At 44.0% G+C, this 16,814-nt stretch overlaps 7 non-coding genes across 7 annotated transcripts; 3 read left to right on the top strand and 4 right to left on the bottom strand.

The window, feature by feature from the left end:
* Nucleotides 1-1,344: 1,344 nt before the first annotated feature.
* On the bottom strand, nt 1,345-1,417 carry TRNAS-CGA (transfer RNA serine (anticodon CGA)). The gene has a single exon. It is a non-coding gene; the product is annotated as a tRNA-Ser (tRNA).
* A 382-nt stretch (nt 1,418-1,799) lies between these two features.
* TRNAT-CGU (transfer RNA threonine (anticodon CGU)) lies at nt 1,800-1,872 on the bottom strand. Its single transcript has one exon. It is a non-coding gene; the product is annotated as a tRNA-Thr (tRNA).
* A 1,290-nt stretch (nt 1,873-3,162) lies between these two features.
* TRNAT-CGU (transfer RNA threonine (anticodon CGU)) lies at nt 3,163-3,235 on the bottom strand. The gene has a single exon. It is a non-coding gene; the product is annotated as a tRNA-Thr (tRNA).
* A 382-nt stretch (nt 3,236-3,617) lies between these two features.
* On the bottom strand, nt 3,618-3,690 carry TRNAT-CGU (transfer RNA threonine (anticodon CGU)). The gene has a single exon. It is a non-coding gene; the product is annotated as a tRNA-Thr (tRNA).
* A 2,137-nt stretch (nt 3,691-5,827) lies between these two features.
* TRNAT-CGU (transfer RNA threonine (anticodon CGU)) lies at nt 5,828-5,900 on the top strand. Its single transcript has one exon. It is a non-coding gene; the product is annotated as a tRNA-Thr (tRNA).
* Nucleotides 5,901-6,282: 382 nt separating this feature from the next.
* Nucleotides 6,283-6,355, top strand: TRNAT-CGU (transfer RNA threonine (anticodon CGU)). Its single transcript has one exon. It is a non-coding gene; the product is annotated as a tRNA-Thr (tRNA).
* A 382-nt stretch (nt 6,356-6,737) lies between these two features.
* Nucleotides 6,738-6,810, top strand: TRNAT-CGU (transfer RNA threonine (anticodon CGU)). Its single transcript has one exon. It is a non-coding gene; the product is annotated as a tRNA-Thr (tRNA).
* Nucleotides 6,811-16,814: the final 10,004 nt, after the last annotated feature.

Here is a 16,814-nt window from a genome sequence, read left to right as displayed (position 1 = left end):
GGCAAAAGCGGGAGATATGTCCTCTTATGCCACAGTAGTAACAGACGGGGCGCGTAGGGCGCCAGGCAGGGAAGTGTGGTTGTGGTGGTGCCTTGGCTGCCATCGCAGCCAAATGGTCGTATACGACGTCCGTAGTTACAGGTGGAGTAGGTGGAGGAGGCCGTGACACGACTTCGGCATACGTAGGCACATGTAAGGGCACAGGAGGCGGGGCACGTGCGACGCTCGTCATCGACGCCAATTCGTCCTTTATAATTTCCCGCAGGTTAGGAGGGGGTGAGCGGGCAGGTGAAGTCGGTGCGCTGGCAGGAACAAGGCTGTGAAGTTCCTCTCTCACTATGGTGCGAATTAGAGCTCGCAGCTCATGCTCGCCAGTAAGACGAGTGTCATAGGAGGCGTGTGGAAGGCGCATTGAGTAAAGTGCGTCCAGGCGCTGGCAGGTGGTAATAATGTCCTGAACTGTTGTCGGGCTCTGCATGACAAGAGCATTAAAGGCGACGGAGTTGATGCCTTTCATTACTTGCCGAATACGATCGGCCTCCGGCATGTCCTTTTGGGCGCGGCGGCAGAGGGCCAGAACGTCTTCAATGTACGATGTGTACGATTCGTCAGGCCCCTGGATGCGGGTAGCGAGCTTCTGTTTAGCTACCTCAGAGCGTCCTGTAGAAGTGCCGAATATTTGACGCAGCTGCACCGTGAATGCTGACCAATCAGGAAAGTCGCGTTCGTGGTTATGATACCACGTCTTAGCAACCTCCTTCAGATAAAAGGGTACATAGCGCAGCTTATGTGCCTCATCCCAGTAATTGCAAGCACTGGTACGGTCGTAACTGTCCAGCCATTCTTCTACGTCCTCACCGCGAAGGCCAGAAAACACTGGAGGGTCTCGTTGCGAGGTACTCACGGTGTGGTGAGGCCCAGCAGGCTGAGCGGGTGGTGCGAAGAAGGCGGTAGGGGGTGGGTCGTTTTGCGCCATCACTGTTGGCAAGCACAGCCGTCGACCTGATCGGAGCTCCAGGGGTGACCGGTAGTGCACGAGGACTTGGGAATCACAGCACGCTCCACCACTTGTGAGACGACGTCAGGTACGAAGGAGCGACCGTTTTATTGTCAACCCAGACGCGCGAGCCAGCAACCGAACAAGCAGCGAGCCGCTACGATGATGATGATCACGGTGCTTTGTATGCGCAGGTGAAAGTGAAAATGATGAGCAACACAATCAGCGCTCACAATATATATATATATGAGATATAACAGACAGTAATGCCAAGGAATTTACAGGGGAAGTTATTAATATCAATGGAATGTAAATAAGAAGAAAGAAAAGTGGATGAAAAAATTACCAACTGTGAGCAGGAATCGAACCTACGACCTTCGAATTTCGCGTTCGATGCTCTAACCACTGAGCTATCACAGCGGCCCTCCCTCCATCCACTTTTTTGGGTTTATCTGTGAATTTAGAAGTAGGAGCGACAGTCAGCGCCATCTATAAGCCAAACAACGAGTGTGAAAACACTCTTATGCGCATGTTTGGCGTCACGTAGCACGTGAACTTATTATGAGCGGGCAGCTGATTAATTGTCCCTCTTATACAACCTAAACACACCAAGTCTGCCAGTACGAGACCCTCGTTCAATGAAATAAGGGAAAGAAGTGTATACCTAAGGGCTCGTTTTTCCGTGTTTTAACACAATATTAATGAGATATAACAGACAGTAGCGCCAAGGAATGTACAGGGGAAGTTATTAATATCAATGGAATGTAAATAAGAAGAAAGAAAAGTGGATGAAAAAATTACCAACTGTGAGCAGGAATCGAACCTACGACCTTCGAATTACGCGTTCGATGCTCTAACCACTGAGCTATCACAGCGGCCCTCCCTCCATCCACTTTTTTGGGTATATCTGTGAATTTAGAAGTAGGAGCGACAGTCAGCGCCATCTATAAGCCAAACAACGAGTATGAAAACACTCTTATGCGCATGTTTGGCGTCACGTAGCACGTGAACTTATTATGAGCGGGCAGCTGATTAATTGTCCCTCTTATACAACCTAAACACACCAAGTCTGCCAGTACGAGACCCTCGTTCAATGAAATAAGGCAAAGAAGTGTATACCTAAGGGCTCGTTTTTCCGTGTTTTAACACAATATTAATGAGATATAACAGACAGTAATGCCAAGGAATGTACAGGGGAAGTTATTAATATCAATGGAATGTAAATAAGAAGAAAGAAAAGTGGATGAAAAATTACCAACTGTGAGCAGGAATCGAACCTACGACCTTCGAATTACGCGTTCGATGCTCTAACCACTGAGGTATCACAGCGGCCCTCCCTCCATCCACTTTTTTGGATTTATCTGTGAATTTAGAAGTAGGAGCGACAGTCAGCGCCATCTATAAGCCAAACAACGAGTGTGAAAACACTCTTACGCGCATGTTTGGCGTCACGTAGCACGTGAACTTATTATGAGCGCGCAGCTGATTAATTGTCCCTCTTATACAACCTAACACACCAAGTCTGCCAGTACGAGACCCTCGTTCAATGAAATAAGGGAAAGAAGTGTATACCTAAGGGCTCATTTTTCCGTGTTTTAACACAATATTAATGAGATATAACAGACAGTAATGCCAAGGAATGTACAGGGGAAGTTATTAATATCAATGGAATGTAAATAAGAAGAAAGAAAAGTGGATGAAAAAATTACCAACTGTGAGCAGGAATCGAACCTACGACCTTCGAATTACGCGTTCGATGCTCTAACCACTGATCTATCACAGCGGCCCTCCCTCCATCCACTTTTTTGGGTTTATCTGTGAATTTAGAAGTAGGAGCGACAGTCAGCGCCATCTATAAGCCAAACAACGAGTGTGAAAACACTCTTGTGCGCATGTTTGGCGTCACGTAGCACGTGAACTTATTATGAGCGGGCAGCTGATTAATTGTCCCTCTTATACAACCTAAACACACCAAGTCTGCCAGTACGAGACCCTCGTTCAATGAAATAAGGGAAGGAAGTGTATACCTAAGGGCTCGTTTTTCCGTGTTTTAACACAATATTAATGAGATATAGCAGACAGTAATGCCAAGGAATGTACAGGGGAAGTTATTAATATCAATGGAATGTAAATAAGAAAAAAGAAAAGTGCATGAAAAAATTACCAACTGTGAGCAGGAATCGAACCTACGACCTTCGAATTACGTGTTCGATGCTCTAACCACTGAGCTATCACAGCGGCCCTCCCTCCATCCACTTTTTTTGGTTTATCTGTGAATTTAGAAGTAGGAGCGACAGTCAGCGCCATCTATAAGCCAAACAACGAGTGTGAAAACACTCTTATGCGCATGTTTGGCGTCACGTAGCACGTGAACTTATTATGAGCGGGCAGCTGATTAATTGTCCCTCTTATACAACCTAAACACACCAAGTCTGCCAGTACGAGACCCTCGTTCAATGAAATAAGGGAAAGAAGTGTATACCTAAGGGCTCGTTTTTCCGTGTTTTAACACAATATTAATGAGATATAACAGACAGTAGCGCCAAGGAATGTACAGGGGAAGTTATTAATATCAATGGAATGTAAATAAGAAGAAAGAAAAGTGGATGAAAAAATTACCAACTGTGAGCAGGAATCGAACCTACGACCTTCGAATTACGCGTTCGATGCTCTAACCACTGAGCTATCACAGCGGCCCTCCCTCCATCCACTTTTTTGGGTATATCTGTGAATTTAGAAGTAGGAGCGACAGTCAGCGCCATCTATAAGCCAAACAACGAGTATGAAAACACTCTTATGCGCATGTTTGGCGTCACGTAGCACGTGAACTTATTATGAGCGGGCAGCTGATTAATTGTCCCTCTTATACAACCTAAACACACCAAGTCTGCCAGTACGAGACCCTCGTTCAATGAAATAAGGCAAAGAAGTGTATACCTAAGGGCTCGTTTTTCCGTGTTTTAACACAATATTAATGAGATATAACAGACAGTAATGCCAAGGAATGTACAGGGGAAGTTATTAATATCAATGGAATGTAAATAAGAAGAAAGAAAAGTGGATGAAAAATTACCAACTGTGAGCAGGAATCGAACCTACGACCTTCGAATTACGCGTTCGATGCTCTAACCACTGAGGTATCACAGCGGCCCTCCCTCCATCCACTTTTTTGGGTTTATCTGTGAATTTAGAAGTAGGAGCGACAGTCAGCGCCATCTATAAGCCAAACAACGAGTGTGAAAACACTCTTACGCGCATGTTTGGCGTCACGTAGCACGTGAACTTATTATGAGCGCGCAGCTGATTAATTGTCCCTCTTATACAACCTAACACACCAAGTCTGCCAGTACGAGACCCTCGTTCAATGAAATAAGGGAAAGAAGTGTATACCTAAGGGCTCATTTTTCCGTGTTTTAACACAATATTAATGAGATATAACAGACAGTAATGCCAAGGAATGTACAGGGGAAGTTATTAATATCAATGGAATGTAAATAAGAAGAAAGAAAAGTGGATGAAAAAATTACCAACTGTGAGCAGGAATCGAACCTACGACCTTCGAATTACGCGTTCGATGCTCTAACCACTGATCTATCACAGCGGCCCTCCCTCCATCCACTTTTTTGGGTTTATCTGTGAATTTAGAAGTAGGAGCGGCAGTCAGCGCCATCTATAAGCCAAACAACGAGTGTGAAAACACTCTTGTGCGCATGTTTGGCGTCACGTAGCACGTGAACTTATTATGAGCGGGCAGCTGATTAATTGTCCCTCTTATACAACCTAAACACACCAAGTCTGCCAGTACGAGACCCTCGTTCAATGAAATAAGGGAAAGAAGTGTATACCTAAGGGCTCGTTTTTTTGTGTTTTAACACAATATTAATGAGATATAACAGACAGTAATGCCAAGGAATGTACAGGGGAAGTTATTAATATCAATGGAATGTAAATAAGAAGAAAGAAAAGTGGATGAAAAAAGTGAATGAAACAGTTGGTAATTTTTTCATCCACTTTTCTTTCTTCTTATTTACATTCCATTGATATTAATAACTTCCCTTGTACATTCCTTGGCATTACTGTCTGTTATATCTCATTAATATTGTGTTAAAACACGGAAAAACGAGCCCTTAGGTATACACTTCTTTCCCTTATTTCATTGAACGAGGGTCTCGTACTGGCAGACTTGGTGTGTTTAGGTAGTATAAGAGGGACAATTCATCAGCTGCCCGCTCATAATAAGTTCACGTGCTACGTGACGCCAAACATGCGCATAAGAGTGTGTTCACACTTGTTGTTTCGCTTATAGATGGCGCTGACTGTCGCTCCTACTTCTAAATTCACAGATAAACCCAAAAAAGTTGATGGAGGGAGGGCCGCTGTGATAGCTCAGTGGTTAGAGCATAGAACGCGTAATTCGAAGGTCGTAGGTTCGATTCCTGCTCACAGTTGGTAATTTTTTCATCCACTTTTCTTTCTTCTTATTTACATTCCATTGATATTAATAACTTCCCCTGTACATTCCTTGGCATTACTGTCTGTTATATCTCATTATTATTGTGTTAAAACACGGAAAAACGAGCCCTTAGGTATACACTTCTTTCCCTTATTTCATTGAACGAGGGTCTCGTACTGGCAGACTTGGTGTGTTTAGGTTGTATAAGAGGGACAATTAATCAGCTGCCCGCTCATAATAAGTTCACGTGCTACGTGACGCCAAACATGCGCATAAGAGTGTTTTCACACTCGTTGTTTGGCTTATAGATGGCGCTGACTGTCGCTCCTACTTCTAAATTCACAGATAAACCCAAAAAAGTGGATGGAGGGAGGGCCGCTGTGATAGCTCAGTGGTTAGAGCATCGAACGCGTAATTCGAAGGTCGTAGGTTCGATTCCTGCTCACAGTTGGTAATTTTTTCATCCACTTTTCTTTCTTCTTATTTACATTCCATTGATATTAATAAGTTCCCCTGTACATTCCTTGGCATTACTGTCTGTTATATCTCATTAATATTGTGTTAAAACACGGAAAAACGAGCCCTTAGGTATACACTTCTTTCCCTTATTTCATTGAACGAGGGTCTCGTACTGGCAGACTTGGTGTGTTTAGGTTGTATAAGAGGGACAATTAATCAGCTGCCCGCTCATAATAAGTTCACGTGCTACGTGACGCCAAACATGCGCATAAGAGTGTTTTCAAACTCGTTGTTTGGCTTATGGATGGCGCTGACTGTCGCTCGTACTTCTAAATTCACAGATAAACCCAAAAAAGTGGATGGAGGGAGGGCCGCTGTGATAGCTCAGTGGTTAGAGCATCGAACGCGTAATTCGAAGGTCGTAGGTTCGATTCCTGCTCACAGTTGGTAATTTTTTCATCCACTTTTCTTTCTTCTTATTTACATTCCATTGATATTAATAACTTCCCCTGTACATTCCTTGGCATTACTGTCTGTTATATCTCATTAATATTGTGTTAAAACACGGAAAAACGAGCCCTTAGGTATACACTTCTTTCCCTTATTTCATTGAACGAGGGTCTCGTACTGGCAGACTTGGTGTGTTTAGGTAGTATAAGAGGGACAATTAATCAGCTGCCCGCTCATAATAAGTTCACGTGCTACGTGACGCCAAACATGCGCATAAGAGTGTTTTCACACTCGTTGTTTGGCTTATAGATGGCGCTGAATGTCGCTCCTACTTCTAAATTCACAGGTGAACCCAAAAAAGTTGATGGAGGGAGGGCCGCTGTGATAGCTCAGTGGTTAGAGCATCGAACGCGTAATTCGAAGGTCGTAGGTTCGATTCCTGCTCACAGTTGGTAATTTTTTCATCCACTTTTCTTTTTTCTTATTTACATTCCATTGATATTAATAACTTCCCCTGTATATTCCTTGGCATTACTGTCTGTTATATCTCATTAATATTGTGTTAAAACACGGAAAAACGAGCCCTTAGGTATACACTTCTTTCCCCTATATATATATATATATATATATAGGAATAAAGAGAAAAACCAGGATATAAAACAGACGGCCCAGAAGCAAGCTGCTGTCTGCTCTACAACGGTGCAGTGTCTATAAACTACGAACCTTAAGCGTTTCCTCGCTTATGTGGGCCTTTTCTCTCCCAAACTTCATCAACAGTAATGCAATGATGGACTTTTGCTAACAGAAGAACCAACGCCATCATTCGAGGACAGCGTCGAGGCTTTCTGGCCGGATGACTCAAGGGCAGGCTAACTCCGTTTAATAAAGGTTCAAGTAAAGTGATTTTCCGTTACACTTTTGCTATGTTTCTGTCGTACCGGTAGGAGAAACATTTTCGCCGTACACTTGATTGGCTTAGACTGCGTATAGTAAAGCTCCGATCTTTCGTGGTAACGTCCTGACACAGGGTTCCCTCACTCCTTGAAAGTCTTTCTGTACATTCTTTAGTACAGTTAGAAAACTAAAGTAAGCCTTGACAAAACATGGATATCAGGGAACAGCTATGTTGAAGAACGGGTGTGTAATGAAATGATGAAGGTTAATAAATTCTTCCCCACTTTAAAGCCCTGATGTACGGATCTGACAAAAGAGTACATTGATTGGCGACAATAAAAAAAAAAACTCCCATGGCATGTGGTTTGTCTTTTTAATGCGTAAAACGTGGGTGGTGTTAGCGGGAAGTATATACTACTCAGGAAGGTCCTTTGGAACTGTCTGCAGAGGTGAAACCGACCAGTGGTGGAATTTATATAGCTTTCTTTTTTTTCGTACTGTCAAAGCTTCACAATTTGGTAACAAGGATGAAACAAGAAAGACATTCGGGAAGTAGTAAAGGCAAGAGAAAAATATACTAAACTACGCAGTCAATATCAGGAGAAAAAAAGAGGAAAAAATGCAAACCCCTCAATTCGCCTCTACAAAGTGTCAATCAAACAGAAACAACAAGAAAAGAGCTTGTTTGCTTCAGTTCATGTCGAAAAGAAGTAGCAAACTTATGGTGAAGGGGGGACCTTGTTAAAAAGACTTAAAAATAAACATATTCAACTAACAAACATGCAAACCTTTGGCAAATGTCCTGTAGACGTTTGCTAACAAGAGAACAAATTAACATTTTAAGTCTTAAGAGTCTAAGTGCAAACATAGCTTCGGACAAGCGAGGTTTTGCCATGTGGCGAACGATGCAGACATCGAAGTAAAGAAAAAAAAAATGAACAGATAACCAAGAAAGGCACAGCAGACGATAGTTCCATAATTTCACATCGCAGCAGACGACGCTCATTATTTGCGCATTTACCCTCCACACATGCTTGTACATACCTCGATCTTTTTTGCTGCTTCCATTCAGGCTTGACTTGGCTGAGCGGTTTGTCTTTCTTAATTCTCTTTTTCGTCTTGTCTTTAGTACTTTTTTTTTCGATTCTTATGGAACTTCGTTATTGACCCCAAAGGAAGCCTGCCCCTTTTGCCCACCCCTGCGCCCTCTCATATATCTAGTTACTTTTCCCATTCCTGTCTTCCCTCCATCTCACCTCTCTAGTTAATTGAGCTTCCCTCTTTTCTCCTCGGCTCTGCTCTCTCTAGTACTTTTCTACTTCTCTCTCCTCAACACTTTATCCCGCTACATCAGGGCGTGTTCTCAAGACAAAGTGACGGCGAGGCTTATTTCCGCTGACGCAGCATCTGTGGAGTCCTCTATGTTTTTTGCTTTGTCCTTCTTCTGGTAAAGCGTAGTGTCAACGACAGAAGGGTCCGTTTGTCAAAACGTTGTCGAGGATACGCTATTACAGCGAGCTACGACAGAAAGTGTTGTTTGCTTCAACTGCCGCTGTTATTACTGCATGAATACCGACCGAAGAAACGCGCACTGGCGTCTGTTATTGTTCCCCAAGAGTTTCGTTGTTGCTCGGGAAAGATGGCACGTGCCATTGCCAAAGTACGATGTGTTCAGTGCCTGCGTACACGCATTTTATTTGTGTGTGTCGACACTTTTACGCAGGCGTATGTGTGTGTCCCCGGACGTTTGAGGCCTCTTTACTACAGGGGTCTCTATTACAAACCCGGGGAACGATGCCCGGAACGATGCCCGCATTCCTTTCAGTGAATATGAAGCTGGCTTACCCTACGCGATGCGTGAGCTTGTGAGAAAGAAATAACTACAGGCCAGAAGGAATCCCGGAAACGGGATGCCCACTAATTACCGCAGTATCCACGCATGGTGCGGAGCTTTACGGTCCTAAATATGTTCGCCTGCTTGTCCCATTAGGTCCGAACATGTGTTCTCATCGCCGGCAATGTTTTCAATGACAAGATTCGGTAGTGTGAACACCTATTTTAGTGTTGTTGGTTGAAGAGATGTATGTTCGAAAACTCATGAAGTTACATGGACATCTTTATACACCTTCCCCTTTATATTTTTGTTCTAGCCACTACGACGACGTGAACAGCGCGAGAAACACACAAGGACAAATAACCGACGAGGAAAGCACTAGTCGTAGACTTGTCCTTGTGTGTTCCGTGGGTTCTTTGTACTTATGTTTTTCTCGCGCTGTTCATGTTGTCATAATGACTAGAACAATAATATCAAGGGGAAACCACACGAAAGACACTCATAACTCGGTGACTTACACACGAGTGTTTCACGAAATGTTTACGTCGTCACACACAGAGGTAGAGGCAGCCTGTTTTTTTTTTTTTGGGGGGGGGGGGGGTGGAGGGGAGCACCTGCCATCCAATGAGGAGGCCAAGCAGGCAGATACGAAATCGTATTCCTTACACATTGGAATGGCTGACAATGCTCTATGCTATGCCCTTACTTCCGAGGAGACGCTACGCCACACACTCTGTGACTGTCCCGTCTACAATATACAGAGATAATCACTGGCGTCCATTATAGCGCACCTTGACAATGAACAAATATCTGTTGAATCTGCTCCAGCTTGTCGTCAACAAACGACATTGCGATTGAAGGTGACCAATGCACTGCTGAGGTTTTTTGAGGAAGACGAACCTGGCCAAGCGGCTGTGAGAGTGACGTCACGTTCCACGCCAGACTATTGAATTCGTACTGACTAGGTGCGTGTGCACGTGCTCTGTGATGTGCTATCCTACTCTCTTTTATCTCTCTTTTCTCTCCTTCTTTCAATCTCATCTATGCTGTTCCCACGTGTAGGGTAGCAAATTGGTTACCCTGAAATGGTTGACCTACATACCTTCCCTTCTCTACTATTCTTTCTAGCCGATCAGATAGATGTGCTCCAGTGCCACTTTGCGCTATGCATATGATGGTAAAAAGTTTGGGGGGGGGGGGCACGGCTCGCTTTGCCATCCCGGGTCTACGCCACTGGCCATGGAATGCCAACAGGTCCGGTGATACACTTATTCATTACTTTTGCCGGTATTTAAGCTTCTAAAAGTTTTTGAGCAATAAATTCACCAAATCTCCGCTATTAAAGCTGGAGACTTCCGGAGATTCTGCACTGTTTTGTATTAGAAAAAAAAAAAAAACCTCGAGCTTTCGAGAGTCAATGCTGGGCAGCGGCGGGCGCGATGGAGAACGCCCCAAAAAAGCACCTATTGAATCAACACTATGACTTAGTGTTTACATTAGGTTTAGGAATAAAATAATACATGAAACGTAGAATTATCGCATACACATGTCGCTTCAACTTTGTAAGCGTGCACAATCAATTTTTTTGGGGGGGAGGGGGGGGGCAAGTTGGTTCTTACACGAAGTTTGAATTGGCGTCCGCAATCGGTGCGCAAGGACAGAGTAACAACACTTGTTTGTGTTCTTTCTCATTCTGGCTTTGTGTACGATTTGCGCATATCAATCTTCACAACAAACTTAAGGATTTGTGGAAAGAACACCACGTCCACGAACGTACCAGCCACGTTGAGGAACAGCTAGAGAGTCTGTTCCTGGAGTCCGTGCTCAACGAACTTATGGCACCGACATCACGAGACAAGTGCTTCACTCTTATCTGCTACGAGCGTTGGCGCTTGATTCGCTATGGTATAAAAGAGCACCTAATTTGCCACCACCCCTCGCCCTATAGCAAATTACAAGAGCCACTTCTTTTGTTGCCCGAACAAAAAACACCCAAATGGCTGCTCTTAGAAGTAGGCTGCGTTAACATCATTGTCCCAGACGACTGCGTCATAAGCGAACAGTTCCGTTCCGACGTGCCGAAGGCTTCTCAAGTAAAAAGTACCACTGGCTTTACTGTCCCAGTGTCTTGTCTCAGATGTAAGTGCAGGCAATGAGCGAGAGTACCCCGCGGCAACTGTGCACCACTTCACGGCAGTCACGTTAACTCAATTTCGAGGTTGTCATGCTCCCGAAGAGCTGATGGCGAGAGAGGCTCGGCTCTGTGCACCCCATGCAGTCGTTTCAGTTCTTTTTCTTGGTTATTTCTTCCGTGCCTTTTCCGGCTATATCGACTTCTAAGTCGGACACTGCTTTCGATGCATTCAGAACTTGTGTCCTCATGGTTTGTGCTATCTGCCTATTATGCAATCTTCCGCGTGTTGTGTTCTGCTGAGTCAAAGAACTTGGTGGACGCTGCTACGATAGGAAGAGAGCACAATAAGTTTTTTGGCTCATGTATGATAGAAACAAACCAAGAGGGGCACAAGGCGGTATTAAAAATGAAAGGTGCAATTATAAGGAACCAACAAACCTACAACAGCGATCAGATCACAGTACAAGCAAAATACCAATTGATAATGCTGCAGTTGCATAAGCAATGAACGAAAATAATCAATGAGTATCACAGCGGAAATGGGCGTATGTGAAGATGGGTCCAAATTGCCGGCGAGTGATACACCGAACCTATAGATCGGAGAGAAACACGCCAATTTCCCTCCTGATATACCTGGTCTACGCTCATTACCCGTTCCTATGAAGTTAATCGTCACACTTCACTGAAACACTGTGATGCTATGCCTTCCTCTCAAAATGTGAACTGCCCCAAATGATTGCACTTCTTGCGGAACCAGCCACTTGCAACTTTATCTAAAAATAGTGGTTTTCTCTTAAGGTACCACGGAGAGCAGGATTAACGGATTACAGATGTAAGTAACGTAAGGGAAATACGGCAATGTTACGACGAGTGGCTGAAAGGTATGTTTTAGACACATTTACGAAGAAGAAAATGAGAGCATACAAGAAATGTGGAAATATCACACTGGAGTTTAGGATAAATTAATGGGGACAGACAGCAAAAATACGTACCACCTGTTGAAAGCACAAGGCTACCAAAATGCTACATTTCACCTAAAAAGTAGCTCACGTCTTTATGTAGTACTCCACAATGAATCAAGTCGAAAGCACAGTGTATTACGTGCCTTCACCTCATTTAACACACCCGGCTTTATAGCTTTCTTGCCTAGATATTTGCGTAGGCTCTATCAGGTTTTGTGCTAAAAGGGCACCATTCGAGTAAGGACACATTTTGATCACAAGCAGAAGAATAATGTCGACCAACTGATGTCCTTCCATCTTCATAGTATTTTTGTAGTACAGCACAAGAATAGCGAACGAAACACTGTTTTTTTCGAAAATATTATCTCTCCTCAGTATAGGCTTTCTCCAATCTTTGAGCTTCCATGAGCTAATCTGGTCACTTGCTTGTTTTGTACAATAAGAAAAATCACTCTACAAACACTATTTGCAGTGCGTAAACCTATACAAGAAGGTAAATATTCATTTGCTTTTTTATTGTATCACCATTATGTTTTACTGTATTTTTCAGACATGCCGTGGTATATCATGCATAGTAGCTCTTACATTGATATTCTTACTATAAATTTCTGTGGCAATTGCAGTGTGACCCACTTCGCTTGTTGCCTGCAGCTCATTGTTCATATTCATACATCACCAGCTGAACATTCGCATCCCGATCAAGCTGCGTGATTGTGATTTTGTTTTGAAATACTTATCAGAGATTACGTTTAAATAACTTTTTTTCCAGAAGTAATGATAACAAGTTTGCTGCGTTGCACGACCTAATGTTCATAACAATTCTTTATTAATGTATTCCTCAAGAGAACGTGCTTCCTATTTAATGACATTAGTACTTGAAATCGCTAGTTCCCCACGAACTGCAGGCCAGGACATTGTTTATCGGTGTCGTTACTCTTGTTCAGTCCCAATATATAAGCATTAGTGGCAGCTTAAGATGTCAGTTAAGTAATCCTTTTGCACTACAAGCAAGGACTACAGCACCTTGATGTTATGCCTACAACAAACATTGTATAAGATAAGAGATTGATTAATTTGTGGGCTTTAACGTCTCAAAACCACAATATGATTATCAGAGACGCCGTAGTGGAGGGCTCCGGAAATTTCGACCACCTGGGGTTCTTTAACGTGCATTCATATCTGAGCACACGGGCCTACAACATTTCCGCCTCCATCGGAAATGCAGCAGCCGCAGCCAGGACTCGATCCCGCGACCTGCGGGCCAGCAGCCGAGTACCTTAGCCACTAGACCACCGCGGCGGGGCAATATAAGATAACAGCAAGCAAGTATTGAAGATACTGTAACCCCTTCTTGTGAACGACTTAGAGTATGTTCTGATGCGAGTGGCAGCCACGTCACCACCAGCCACCATTGGCTTCTTTGACCTTTCATTCTAGATACTCTTCACGCTTAATCGAATCATGCAGCCAAGCTGCCTTCGTGGTCATGAAAGGTTAATTATTCAGAACAACGGCATTATGTTTTTTTTCTAGCCATGCGGATGTATGCAAGGCTCGACCGAATATATTATTCAGTCCATGCCAGGAAAGCATTGTTGTTCTTACCTTATAGCAGACGAAGAAAGCCGATGTTTGGACTCGCACCGAAGTTTATCGGAGTGGTCACTAGCAGTAGGGGTCTCACGATTGACCTATTCTGCACACAGAAACACAGGATGACTTATTCAAAGTATTTCCTTGCTCAACTACTGGGTACTCGTCACAATGAAAGGGAACGTAGATATAGACAAGCGCTGTTCTACAGAGTTGCAGGGGAAGTTCCGAGGCTGTTCTGTGTCTCAGTAACTATTCTGTTTATATATTTGGACCAGCGTACTTTCGTGTGCTTGCGAGTATATCTCCATTCTTTTCGCATGAGAATTGGTACAGAAGCACAAATGCAGATGCACGAGTCAAAGAGGTATCTCGGCAATACGAAATTGCTATTGCAAACACATTCACAGCGTTTTCGTTGGTACGTGTTTTTCTCGTTTATGTACGAGTAAAACAGCATGTGTGTATACGCGTAGGTGTATTTATCTGTGGTGTGTCTAGTACGATATATCAAGGTGTAAAATATCAAAGCTTCTACTAAGGCGTGACCGAAAAACAGGAAAACGCAAACTTCATGAGCAGCAGCTTGTGCAACTGCTGTTTACGCTATGCACGACGATTTTGTGCCACTCTTTGCATACCCGGCCATTATAACTGCAATAGGTCGGGGTGGTCAATAATGCATGCCCCCCCCCCCCCCCCCCCCTAAAAGAAGCTCCGAGGAGGGGAGGTGTCTATCGTTACACTTGAGCTCATGTTGGTGCTTTTGTAGGTTGCACTGAATAGGCGACGACCGCCCTGCTGGAGTCCTTACGAACAAAGTATTCGTTGTTGCGGCTTTCAGCCAACAGTGGTATGTATCGTAAAGCACTTGATGCTTTGAGTCATTGTGCGTGGAGATCATGACTGGCTGTGAGTTCATATCCTTGTTCCTGAAATCTCTCTATGTGCATCTACGTTCTCCTCTTTCTAGGGCAGCCTTCCTAGTCACCTACAGCATACGGTATGAAATTTGACTTACCACTACTATTGACAACCTCATCTCTTGTTTTATATTTTTCTAGAATGCACTGACTGACTGCTGTCAGCTGAGTGTGTCTCAGCGCAAGAGAGAGATTGAGGATTGATTTGAAGGCAGTGTGGTTGGCCTGAGCTGGTGTGCTCTAGCCTGTTGTGGACAGGGAATAAGGGAAGGGGGGAAGAGCGATGAAGGACGATGATAAGACAGGGAGAGGCGGTGCGTATGTAGAGTAGCAACTTAGCATTGAACCCTACAGCCTAGTATCTAGTCCAGTTCTTTTTATGAAGTCTAATTACCCCTTGTCGCAGTTTTTGACAATTTTTGTTGTTTGGTCACAGATTGCTGACAAAATGTGGCTATCACGAAGTGGTCTTCGTCCGATGCTCGCCAACATTGAAGCTAGCATCTTTTGAGTCGCGTATAATGGGCAGTACAAAATATATGGGTCACAGTTTCGCGCATTTGGCAGCGCTCACAATGCCGGCTGTCGACACGGTCGTTTAGGTGGGCGCAGTGTCGAATGAAGCCAACGCCCAGGGGACTCCGATGCAGCACACTAACGAGTCTTCAGCTGATTTTAGCCGAAAGGCGAAAAGTCATATCAGGGTCTGCTCTACGCAGACGCTTGTTGCAATGATCTAGTTGCGACCAATTAGTGGCAGCGCCTTCAATGTTGAGGTATCTGAACAATGTGTTGACGTCTCTTTGCGAATACGGTACTTTGACGTTCATGGGGGTGTTGTATACTGCGGCTCTTGCTTCGCTATTGGTTAATTCGTTGCCTAAATACTAGTAATGCTTCCCAAATTGCCTTTACACTTTGCGACATGCTAGCGAGACTAACAAGCAAGATCGTAACCAAGATCACTAGCAAGACTTGCTAGCAAGATCGTAAGTTGATTTCGGATCAAAATGCTCGAGCATATAAGCGTTCTCTGACAACAGGTACTGCATGTTTTGGAGAGGGTCGTCTGCAAATCACGAGGTGTCAGGGGTTCACTTTTGGCTAGATAACCTAGGCTATCATTTCTTCTCACTGCCCCTCACTATCGTTTTCTCTCTCGCTTTATGCTTCTTCTTGCATGCAGCTCCTCCTAAACACCGACAGAAAAAGCACAATTTCCCTCTATCTGATGGGGAAAAATATTGCATTGCCTTTCTCGTGTTTACCACATAATATGCTATTAGGTCAATAGTTTGGACCAGGTCAAATAAGGCAACAAATAGTGTAGCACGTGGCCCGTAGAAACCGAGATAAGCTCTCAACCTACCGTATTTGTCGATACTTGCTTTGGTTTCCAAAGCTAAGAAAAGAGCTTCATCCATGGAGTGGGGCACGCCACATCTCCCTAAGCCTACTTTTAATTGGACGTAATTACAACTCTTTAGAACCGACGCCTTCTAATTGGACAAGTCAGTTTTTTTTTTGCTGGTTCCCACAAGGTTCAAGCTGTGCTGCTCGAACAGTGTGTGTTAGTTTTTGTTAATATATGTGTAAGTGTGCGCCAGTGAGACATCAAAGTCACTGGCGCTTGGGCGAAAAGTAACCGAGAGATCCCTCCTTTCCGAGTGCCTATGTTGCACTCGGAAAGGAGGGAAATGTGTTGCACGTAAACTGAATTTCCGTTCGCCACTGCTCTGTTTTGACCGATGGCTTTAAAAAAATTAATCCGCATTTTTCGAAAGTAATGATTTGTGAACGGGCTGCGTAAGGCCTTCACCACCTGTTGTGGTATTGTTCTCATGTTGTCTCGGAGATACGTGGATAGACGCCGCCACTCTCGGAGTCTCTGCAACGGACGGAACACCGTATGGACACATAAATGCTAACACTACGTGACAGGAACGTTTGGTTGAGTGCATATTTGTTGCGATATAAATTACTTTTTTCTTCCTTTTCCTGCTTACCATTGGCAATCTTTCTGGATAGAGCTCCCGGATGCAGTTGGCAGATAGACATATAACACAAATGCTATTATTCACCTCCCTATTGACATTGAAGTTGAGTATGCGTCTT

The sequence above is a fragment of the Rhipicephalus microplus genome, chromosome 8 (assembly GCF_043290135.1).
Source record: "Rhipicephalus microplus isolate Deutch F79 chromosome 8, USDA_Rmic, whole genome shotgun sequence".
Lineage (NCBI taxonomy): Eukaryota > Metazoa > Arthropoda > Arachnida > Ixodida > Ixodidae > Rhipicephalus > Rhipicephalus microplus.
Note: the sequence above shows the minus strand (reverse complement) of the source record. Positions and strands in the feature narration are given on the sequence as shown.